Source organism: Miscanthus floridulus, chromosome 1, assembly GCF_019320115.1.
Source record: "Miscanthus floridulus cultivar M001 chromosome 1, ASM1932011v1, whole genome shotgun sequence".
NCBI classification, from domain to species: Eukaryota; Viridiplantae; Streptophyta; class Magnoliopsida; order Poales; family Poaceae; genus Miscanthus; species Miscanthus floridulus.
The window spans coordinates 101,397,627-101,409,648 of NC_089580.1; positions in this window are offsets into that span (position 1 = coordinate 101,397,627).

Genomic DNA, 12,022 nt, shown 5'->3' on the forward strand with positions numbered 1-12,022 from the left:
AAGGAGAGGAAGGGGACCAGCAGGAGATTCCTCAAGCCGTAGTTCCCGAAGAAGAGGAGCAAAACCCAGAAGAGCTTCCGGAGTGCCTTGATCACCGCCCCACTTCCTTTCTGAAAGGCAAGCCCTGGAGCATTCTAAGTCTCCCAGTATTTTACAAAATATTACTTGAGTCCTTTATGATTGATGCATTAGGTTCTAAGAGTTGATTGGAACCACTTGATGCATATAAATTCCTTGTCTAGAAATACTACCTTTAACCCTATATAGGTCCAGGATCAAATATATGCTTAGCCATGCTTAGACCGGTAGAAGTTGGGTGATTTCCTATCACCTGCGAGATATAGGTGGATACCGAAGCACGGTTGGCTATATTTTCTATCGTGGAAAAGAACCATGGGGTAAAAAGAAATCAAGGCCGAGCAGAGTCTATGGTAGGTTGACTCATGTGATTCCGTCTGTGTCGATTAAGGACCATACCGTTTTTGGCGCTTCTGACAAGATTGAACGCATGCCTATCACTTAGCTGGCTGGATAACTCATTTCGACCGCGAAGCCAAGTAACTCAACTCTGGCCGAGCCCTATTCTATTGTGCGCTCCTTGCAGGGAGCTAGACCGAGCCCAAGGGCAGGCTAGGCCTGAATGTCCTGGCATTTGGTGTCCCTGATTGTGTGGCGCAGTACGAACCCGCGAAATGTGTACCTGAGTTGTACCAAAGGTGACCTAAGGCGACTAATGATCTGGTCTGCCTGGGTTTGTGTTAGGAATAAATTCTCAGCTGGTTGAAATCAATTCGAATCGCCGTCTCTCCTGGATAGTGAGAAACTTGGCTAGTCCCAACATCGTATTAATTGTACTATGGAATATGATGGTTCGAATGAACATGGAATTACAATACCTTCTATGGTTACTATTGTATGCTATTAAAATGATATACCACCTGTTTGGCACAGGATAGTTGCTAATTTAGAGATGGATAGTGATAAGTAACTTGATAATAGAATTATAATTATATAATTTAGTTAATTGCTTTTTATGCAAAATGTTGTCAAGCTACATCCACTTATACAGCCTTGCATGATCCTTGGAGTCATTTTATTTCTAGTTTATGACGGGTAAGTCTAGTTGAGTACCTTCTTGTACTCAGGGTTTATTTTTCCATTGTTGCAGATGGCACTGTTTATCATGGTTATTGCAAGAATTGCTTCTATCTCGCTATGGATGATGAGTAAGCCTCGGGCAAGCTTCTTTATTAATCCATCTACATGTTTTTGTGGACTGTGATCGTATGTTGGCACTGTATCAAACTATATTGGCAAATGCTACTTTCAAACTTAATTTACTTCTGCTTTTATCCATTAAACTTGGTTTGTAATAACTTTGTTTCATACTCTGATGATGGAAATGTATCTATGAACTTTATGTAATATGCGACATGTATGTTGAATCATGTACGATCTTGGTTGTTGTAAATCATTTATCGAGACCCGTCGTGGTACTCGACGGACTACCAAGTTTATATGGGTTCAAGTATGACAGTGCGACCACTTGCGGGCTGCCATTGTACTTGTACTCTTATAAATTGGTCAGTTCTACGATAGTGGTTTTGGCCACTTGGCTCATGAATGCCCAACCAAGCAATAGCCACAAGCCGCACCTCGAGCCGCAGCTCCCAAGCGCATCGGCAATGTGCCCAATAAGAATGCGTAGCTACACTTCGTGACCGCATAAGAAGCTCAAGTGGATGATGGTGTGATCATTTGTACGTTACCCATCAACTCTATTTCTGCTAGACTGTTGTTTGATTCTCGTGCATCTCATTCATTCATTCATGAGGGTTTTGCCTAGGATAATAAGTTGCAACTATGGAGTTTGGGAGCGGATTTCAGATTAGTGCCCCTGGAATCATGCACGAGTCTAACCAAATAGTTAGCCGAGCTCGGATTGAGATAGGAGGTTTGGAGTTCCTAGCCAACCTAATTGTTCTCAAGCTAGGGAATGATGTGGATGTTATTTTGGGAATGAAGTGGATGGTTAAATATCAATGTGTCATTCGATGTGCACCTAGATCTATAGAGATCCACCACCCTTCAGGAAAGTCAGTTACCCTTTATGCTTCTCAGAGTCAATAGGTTGCTCTGAATAGTTTGAGAACCAAAACCAATGTGTTGAAAAGTGTTGAGCTAGTACTAGTCGTATGTGAGTTTCCTGATGTGTTTCCAAAAGAGTTAACGGGAATGCCCCAAAATAGAGATGTATAATTTCTCATCCAATTAGAACCTAGAACCGCGCCAGTGTCTAAACCTCCATACAAAATGGCACCCCTAAGTTGGAAGAGATGAAGAAACAATTGACAAGTTTGTTGGAGAAGGGTTACATTAGACCTAGTTCTTCTCCAAGGGGATGTCCAGCCTTGTTCATGACCAAGAAGGACCATAGTCCAAGAATGGTGATAGACTATCGGCCACTCAACGTGAGGACCATTAAGAACAAGTACCCACTCCTGAGAATTGATATTTTGTTTGACCAACTCAATGGAGCCAAATTCTTCTCCAAGATCAATTTGAGGTTGGGATACCATCAAATTTGAATCTGAGAAGGGCATATACCAAAGACTACATTTTCTATGCGGTATGGTTCCTATGAGAACACAGTCATGTCCTTTGGATTGACTAATGCCCCAGCATACTTTATGTATCTAATGAATTCCATCTTCTTTGAAGAATTGGATGTGTTCGTGATTATCTTCATCAATGATATCTTAGTATATTAAAAAACTGAAGAAGATCATGTGAAACACTTGAGAGTTGTGTTACAAAAGCTAAGAGAGCACAAATTGTATGCTAAGTTTAGCAAGTGCGAGTTTTGGCTCATAGAGGTTTCTTTTTTGGGACATATCTTATCTCATAACGGAATCTCCGTGGACCCAAGTAAGATCAAGGATGCAGTGGAATGGGTTGCTCCCACTACGGTGAAGGAAGTTTGAGGCTTTCTTGGATTGGTGGGTTACTTCCATTGATTCATGCTGGACTTCTCTAAGATCATAAAGCCCTTGACTGAACTCACTAAGAAAATGAATTGTATGTTTGGATGGAAGAAAGAAAGGAAGCTTTCTAGATTCTGAAACAAAAGCTAGTTACAACTCTTGTGCTTGTCCAACCCAACATCACTAAACCTTTTGAAGTATATTGTTGTGCATCCAATGTTGGATTGGGTTTGTGTGCTTATGCAAGAATGGCATGTCATAGCATATGCATATAGATAATTGAAGCCTTCAGAAATGAACTATCCTACTCATGATCTTGAGTTAGCAGCGGTAGTTCACGCGCTGAAAATCTAGAGATATTACTTGTTTGGTCAGCCCTGCACCATTTTTACTAACCACAAGAGCTTGAGATACTTTCTTAACTAGTTAGAGCTTAATATGAGGCAGAGGAGATGGTTGCAGTTGATCAAGGATTATGATTTGAATACCAATACCACCCGGGAAAGGTGAATGTAGTAGCCGATGCCTTAAGTAGAAAGGCCAATTGTGGTTGTACCCTGATGGAGAGAAATATGGAATAACTATGTCAGGATATGCAGAGGATGAATGTATCCCAAGTAGCTGAAGGTTCCTTGTCCATGTTACAAGTGACTTCTCATTTGTTGCTAGACATTAAGGTGGGACAACAACTTGATGAAGATCCAGTTAAAATTAAAGAGAAGATAGACGAGACAAAGTATAAGAGTTTTTGGTTGGACCACTCAAATACCTTGTGGTTTGGAAAAAGGACTTGTAGTACCTAACCAGAAACATCTAAAGAAGTAGATCCAAGACAAAGCTCATGAGTCACTTTTCTCTATCCACCCTAGAAGTAACAAGACGTATAGAGATGTGAGGAAAAGATTTTGGTGGAATGGTTTAAAATAGGATATTGCAAGGTTTGTAGCCGAGTGCGATGTTTGTTGTAGAGTGAAGGCTGAGCACCTCAAATTGGCCAGAACTCTCCAACCTTTGCCCATACCAGCTTGGTGTAGTAGAACCGTCCAATTTATAAGAGCACAAGTACAATAGCAGCCCGCAAGCGGTCGCACTGTCATACTTGAGCCCATATAAACCCGGTAGTCCGTTGAGTACCACGAAGGGTCTTGATTAACCATCAACATACAACCAGGATCATACATGATTGAACATACATGTCACATGCTACATAAAGTTCACAATTATAATTCCGTACATCAGAGTACGATTAAAAGTTATTACAAACTAGGTTCAAATAAAGTAGTAGCGGAAGCAAATAAAGTTTGAAACCAACATCTCACATCATTGTTCAAATACTGTGCCAGCTCAGGATCACAACCACAAAAGCATAATAGAGGGATTAATGAGATACGCCTTGCCTAGGGCCCTACTCCTCGTCCACGACATGATAGAAGCAATTCTTGCAGTAGCCATGATACATTGTATTATCTATGACAAGTGGGAAATAAACCCTGAATACGAGAAGGTACTCAACTAGACTTACCCGTCATAAACCAAAAATAAAGTAACTCCACGGATCATGCAAGGCTTTATAAGTGGAGCTAGCTCGACAATATTTTGCATAAAAGCCACTAATTCAGCTATACATTTTATAATTCAGTCATCAAGTTAATTATAGCTATTCATCTCTAGATTAGCAACTAACCTGTGCCAAACATGTGGTATATCATTTAGTAGCATAACAATAGTAACCATATCTGGTGTAATAATTCCATGTTCATCATAAACATCATTCCATAATTCAGTTACTATGATGTTGGGACTAGCCAAGTTTCTCACTGTCCGGGAGAGACGGTGATTTCAATCAATTTCAACCAGCTAGAAATTTATTCCTAACACAAACCTAGGCAGACCAGATCAACGGTTAATTTAGGTCACCTTTGGTACAACTTAGTACACATTTCATGGGTTCAATCAGCGCCGCACAACCAGGGACAACCAGCTACTAGGACGATCAGGACTACCCTACCCTTGGGCTCACATTTGGCTCCCTACACATCCTTACTACCATGCAAAGTGCACACTCTAACAGAATAGGGCCTGCCCTAAGTTGAGCTACTCGGCTTCATGGTTAGAATGAGTAATCTGGCCAGCTAAGTGAGAGGCATGTGTTCAATCTTGATAGAAGCGCCAACAATGGTACGGTCCTTAATCGGCACAGACGGAATCACATGAGTCAACCTACACATAGATTCCGTCCGACCTCTAGTTACATTATTCCATGGTTCTTTTCCATGATAGCAAATATAGCCAACCATGCTTCGGTATCCACCTATATCTCATAGGTGATAGGAAATCACCCTTCTTCTACCGGTCTAAGCATGGCTAGGCATATATTCGATCCTGGACCTACATAGGGTTAAAGGTATATATATCTGGACAAGGTAGTTCTATGCATCAAGTGTTTCCAATTCAACTCTTATAACCTAATGACTCAACATAAAGGACTCAAGTGATATTTTGTAAAACATGGGAGGCTTAAAATGCTCTAGGGCTTGCCTTTGAGAAAAGAAGTCGGCCTATGATCAGGGCACTCTGGTAGCTCCTCAAGAGCCTGCTCCTCACCTTCAGGAGCTATGGGCTGGGGTGCCTCCTGATGTTCCTCCGCTTCTTCGTCGAACTCTAGTAGAGTTATCCCCTCATGCGATCCTATATGCACGAACAGAAAATAAGATATCATGGATGCATATATAATGACAAGTATAATATGATATGATGTGATGAATGCATCCTCATAAGTGTTCTCAGCAGCATTGCATTAAGGTGATAACAAGTTACATTTTCTTTTACTGAGTAGGTGCATACCTCTTCTCTAGTAACTTAAACAAACACTTATGTAAATCATTTTCTGGACTACAAGACAACAGCCAGTTGTTTTGACCATAACTAGAGTTATACACATCAAAATAGTATGGTTGTGGACATTATGGATAGCTTATGAAATTCCCTACAACTTTATTTTAATCATCTTAATGTGATTCAGCAGTTATCTAGGTCAAACAATTCAAATCTGTCTAGAGAGCAAGCATTTCCGATAGCAGACTTTTGACCACCATAATTCTCAAACCATAAGGCCTATGACTATGAAAATTTGACACAAGGTATATAAGTAAGTTATCTACAACTTTGTTATTAACCACCTTTATAGACAAGATCATTATCATAATGAAATCATCACCACAACAAAAACTACACATGCAGTCATCTAGTTGAATTATAAAGCACTAATTAACTAGTTGCCTATAACCAATTACTTCTAAGCCTAACTAATAGCACCAACAGATCATATGCATCATAAGCATCATCGAAAACATCATGGTTATGCCTAACTAATTTATTTATATTCATTTATCAATTTCCTTATATAATAAGGTGATTTAAAGGATAAATATTTCCATTGCCTAATAAATTCTGAGAAAATTACAGTAGCCTACAAATGACCCTAATAGTCTACTATACAATTTTCGTGCCATTTGGATAAGTATAGCCACCTCTACAAAAATGACAAGCTACATATGCTTAGTTTAGCAAAAATAGTTTAGCATAGTGAAAAGTGTCAAGCAACAGATTTAATATTTTTTCTTACTTTCCTCCTAGCACAAGAATATTGTATAAACATTTGCATGATCATATGTTACGTATTTTTGACCCCATTTAATTTCTCTAGAAACTAGCAATTAATTAGGATTAAATATGAAGACCATAATTCAAGTATGCTTACTGTAGGTTTAGTATTTTTTCAAGCTAGAGCATGTCAACACAAGACCAGCAAAATTGGAATGACAATTGTATCATCTTCCTAGCTCTAGTTATTCATTTTACAAGATATAACCTAATTTAAAAGCACTTATATTACTCAATTTAATTCTCCTAGAAAAATATCCTAAATAGTAGATTTCATATTTTTATCAAATAGTACACTTCAAGATAAATCCAACAAAATTTGGTTCACCCCATTTGGATACTCCTAGCTCCAGATGTTAATTTTTGAAGTTTGTATTAAAATCTATGAAAATAATTCAAAAACCAACTAAACCCTAAATGCTAGGTACACCCGGTCCATACACCCCGCTATGACTGACGCGCAGGCCCCGAAAGTCAACCGACCCCACATGTTAGTGAGACCGAGGCAGGGCGGCGCTTTGACCGGCGAGTACTCGCCGATGATGAGGTCACCGGCGATGAGGTCACCACCGTTGTGTTCCCCATTCCCACGCGCATCTATGGGTGCCTTTGGTTGGCCTAGAGGCTCGTTGGAGCTAGCTCGATGGCGGTGGTGGTGCCTCGATGGCAGCACATGGTGGCGCTCCAGTGTTTCTAGCCACGACAAGTGTAGATGGGCATAGCTACACCTCTATAGAGATCTAGCAGAGACCTAGGGTTTGGATTGGGGCTTGTGAGGTCGTCGGTGAGGCACGATCGCATGCATGTCAGCACGGTTGTGTGAGCGCAACGGCGGTACAATGGTGTTCCACTCTAACTAGGCCGACATTGGCTCAACGGCCAGCGGTGTGAGTAGGACGTGACCCTATGCTAACCCTAATGAGGGAAGAGAGTGAGCGAGATGGCTCAATGGAGCAAGGCCACAACAAGCGTGAGCTTGGTGGTGCAACGGCGATGGCACGGCGACAGCGAACTCAAACTGTGGCCTCACCTGAGCTTGGATGATGGCACAGGCGATTTGTGAAGGTGGAGGAGATGATGGTGGAGTTATGGGTGAGATGTAGTGGACGGTTGTGCAGTGGTGGTAGTGAGCGAACGTGGTAGAGCTCGGTGGCAAAGGCGATGGCGCTCGGTTTCACTCTGGCGCAGCATGAGCGGGAGCAAGAGCGAGGCAGAGAGAGTTACTGCGAGTGAGAGAGAGCAACATCGTCATGTAGTTTTGCTGCCCGCCCTGACCTGACACGCGAGACCGATGCTGGTGGATGGCCTCCACGCTGCGGCCATAGCCTAATGTCGGTCGGCCATAGCGCGCGCATGGCACTGGTTTAGACACCACTGAACCTGACTGACGAAGCAAGTTCAAGCGATCAGTCCTCCTAATCTGTGACGATTTAGCAAAAACTTCATTAATAAAAATTATAGAGCTACGTGAGTACTACAAGATTGCTTAAAGGAGTTTTGTCTAATTCGCAATGGTTTTCAAACTACAAAGCTCTAAAGTGAGGTACCTTCAAACCAAAATCAGCATTCAGGACTTACCAAAATTTCCTAGTCTAGAAACATCGTTTCATTGCTACATTGGAGATATTTTTGACCTTGTTAGGCATTGATTCCGCTCATGACCCTTAAATAAAGTTTGTTACCCATGACAAGAACTACAACTTTTGTTTAGGTCACACATCCATGCAAGCTCTCTAAACTACTGTTCAACTTTAGTTAAACTAGCATCATGAAAATGGCATTTCGAAGTAAACCAACACTTAGAAGCAAAATTAGTTCATGTCATGAATACAAAAATTGTTACATTTACCAACCTAGATCTGTCTAAGGTGTTTTCATGACCTCACAACTATTTCATACATTGGTCATAGATGATTACAAGCATATGCATATATATAATCAACATCATATGTGATAGTGTATAAAGAATGAAATGAAATTTCATATGCTCATGCTCATGAATGAATGGATGATGCTTGTGCTCATGAAATGCAAGTGTCAAATGCAATACTTAACACTGGGGTGTTACACTTGGAAATGGGAAGACATTACCATGGACTTTATCTCTGGTTTACCAAAGACATCAAGTGGATATGATTCCATTTGGGTGATTGTTGACCGACTCACAAAGTCAGCACACTTTTTACTGGTCAAGGTCACTTATCTAGTTTCCAAGTATGTGGAATTGTATCTAGCTTGGATTGTTTGTTTGCATGGAGTTCCCAAAACAATAGTTTCAAATAGTGGTCTGCAATTCACGTCTCAATTTTGGGATGAGTTGCATAAGGCAATGGGAACAATAGAGAGAGTTAACATAATTTTGGAGGATATGTTGAGAGCTTGTACCCTAATATATAGCTCTAGTTGGGACACTTGTTTACCATTTGCCTAATTTGCCTACATCAATACCTATCTGGCTAGTATCAACATGAGTCCATACGAAGCCCTATATGGCATAGATTGTAGCACACCACTCAATTGGTTTGAAGTTGGAGAAAGAAGGTTATATGGAAATAAGAAGGTGAATGAAGCTGAGGAAATCATTAAGCAAATAAAGATCACCTTAGAAGCTACACAAAATAGATACAAGGCTTATGCCGATGACCATAGAAGGCATGTGGAGTATAACGTTGGAGAATATGTATATTTGAAATTTACACCATTTAAGGGAACCCAAAGGTTTCAAGAGAAGGGAAAACTTGCCCCAAGATATATTGGTCTATTTTGGATCTATTATAAGAAAGGGAAGGTTGCCTATGCACTAGCCTTGCCCAATTTGCTTTTGGGAGTATACAATGTCTTCCATGTATCTCAGTTGATGAAATGTTTGAAGGCACCCAAAGAAGAGGTCAATTTGCAAGATATTCACATCCACAAGGATTTGAGCTATGGAGAGTATCCAATTGCTATCCTTGACTTTTTGGAGAGAAAGACTAGAACAAAAACCATTAAGATGGTGAAAGTGTAATGGAGTCACCATTCAATCGAAGAAACCACTTGGGAGGTAGACAACAAGATGAGGAGGGAGTATCCTCACCTATTAGAGCCAAGGTAATAGCTTCGGATGAGTTTCAGTATGGGAATGAGTCTTAAGTTTTTAGTGTCACTAGAAGGGGATTAAAACCTATTTTGTCTTGAATTTTCTCCCTTGATTGCATAAAACCTACTTTTGGAGAATCTCAGGACGCAATTCTTCTAAGGGGGAGAGTTGTCACGACCTGGTCCTGACACCCTTGTTAGCATCTACATCATGAGCATCTTTGCATTTGAAATCAAATAGTTAGAAACTAAATGTTGTATTAAACTGCTCACTGTTGAAGTGATAGAGAATCCGCTAGCACCATAGGGTTATTTGCCAGTCCGCTAGCATGCTGTCAGTCAGTAACCCGATGCCACTAGAGAGTCCACCGTCACAACGGATTGTCCAATAGGATTGTCCCATGAAGAAATGTGAGGTGTCACTTTGTGAATCAATGGGTACCACACTTCACCACATCTGTCCATCTCATGGACACACCAAGGCAAAGAGTACACTAGCTCACTCACTCACTCTAACACTCTGACTCTCTCTCTAGTTCATCTCTCTACTATCTCTCACACTCAAGGAAGGAAGAGGAGAAGGAAGGGAGGAGAAAGGAGTAGGGATTGGAGCTAGGAAGCAACAAGAGATGATCATGGGGATCACCTAGAGGCCATCATCCACAAGAGGTAGGGGTTGGAAGGGGGAGGAGCCCTCTCACCCTTGCCATAAGGAGCTAGGAGGAGGAGGCAAGAAGAAGAAGGTTTCGAGTTACCAAGGTGGAGTTCTAGCTGCTCCATCTTCTTGGAGAGCTTGGTACCTTGTGTTTGTAGCCCTTGGTAAGGATCTAACCAAGCCAACCCTAATATTGTGTCTTTAGGAGCCAAAACCTAGGAAACATCAATTTGTGGCCTAGAGTTTGTTTGCACCTAATGTACTTAGAACTAACCAACTAGATATGTTCTATAGAACCCTAGTAGTCTACCCTGAAGATGGTTTACACATGCAAGCACCATGGATGAAGATTTGGATCTCAAGTTACTACGAGGTGTTCACAATCTATATTGATAGAGGGTCCAACATCACCATCAGAGTGTCCATTAGTACTGAATGTCTTACTACTCACCTGCACAGAACACATCTATAACCCATCGGAGTGTCCGTCACTACACCAGACCGCCCGATGAGTTATACGCCCAAGAAAGAAGAGTGTTTGGAGAACCTAGATCACAGTTTTGGTACCGCGGAGTGTCCATTGATATTCTGGAGTGTTTGCTAAATTATAAACAAGAAACCCAAGAGCAGCAAGTTCCTACAGATGATCCATCACTCGCACGGAGTATCCGATGGAGCCTGAACCCTAAGTAGCCCATAGCACCCTACAGACCTAATCTGACAGATGGTCCACCACAATTGACGGAACCTTCCGATAGGATCACCTCTTACACAGAGAGATTCTCGAGAGCATAGACTTCATACCAGATGGTCCAATCCTAGTTCAGAGAGTCCGATGGATCTAGAGAACCAATATCCCACTGAGTCCCAATAACCACCAGACCATCCGACCTCCACGCCGGACTACCCGATAGTTACCAGTCAATAGATAACCAGTGTTTGACTATGCACTCACTCATGTGTCACTAAACCATAAACAACTAATAATCTTTGCATAGCATGAGCATGTACTTTATGCAATTCACTCATCAAGCATCATGCATCTATAGGTGACCCGATTCCTGAAGAACCTGTTGAGGAGGAGCCTTAGGAGGAAGAAGCCATCGAGCCTAACAATGATGTTCAAGGCAGGCCCCTATGCATCCCTATGCTTTACAAATGCATAATGAACTATGTTTATCTACTGCATTGCTATGTTACCATATGACTAGTGAACCAAGAAGGGAATTACCTATGTCAAGCCTTATCCATATATTGCCACACCAATCAAACATACATGTCTTGTTTAACAAACCATGCTTAGTATGCTTAGATCTTAGAAGTCAAGCTAATATGGGTTTCTCATTACTCGCGTGATGATAGGATGATAATCCACTAAGCAATACCTAGGGAAGGGATCAACACTAGTTCCACATGGGAATGGTATGAACATTGGTCGATAGGGGGTATGGTCATGGCAAGATGGGGATTCTTGGATGACATAGCTTGCTTACCGGTTAAGGACTGTGTATCCATGGTAGTGAGTACAAACATAAAACTATTCAGACCACTTGTTGCCAATGGTGGTGACAAGCCAAGTAACTGATTACGACCATCTTATCTGTGAAATTAGCAAGGGGATGGTATCGGTCGGGAATGTCTA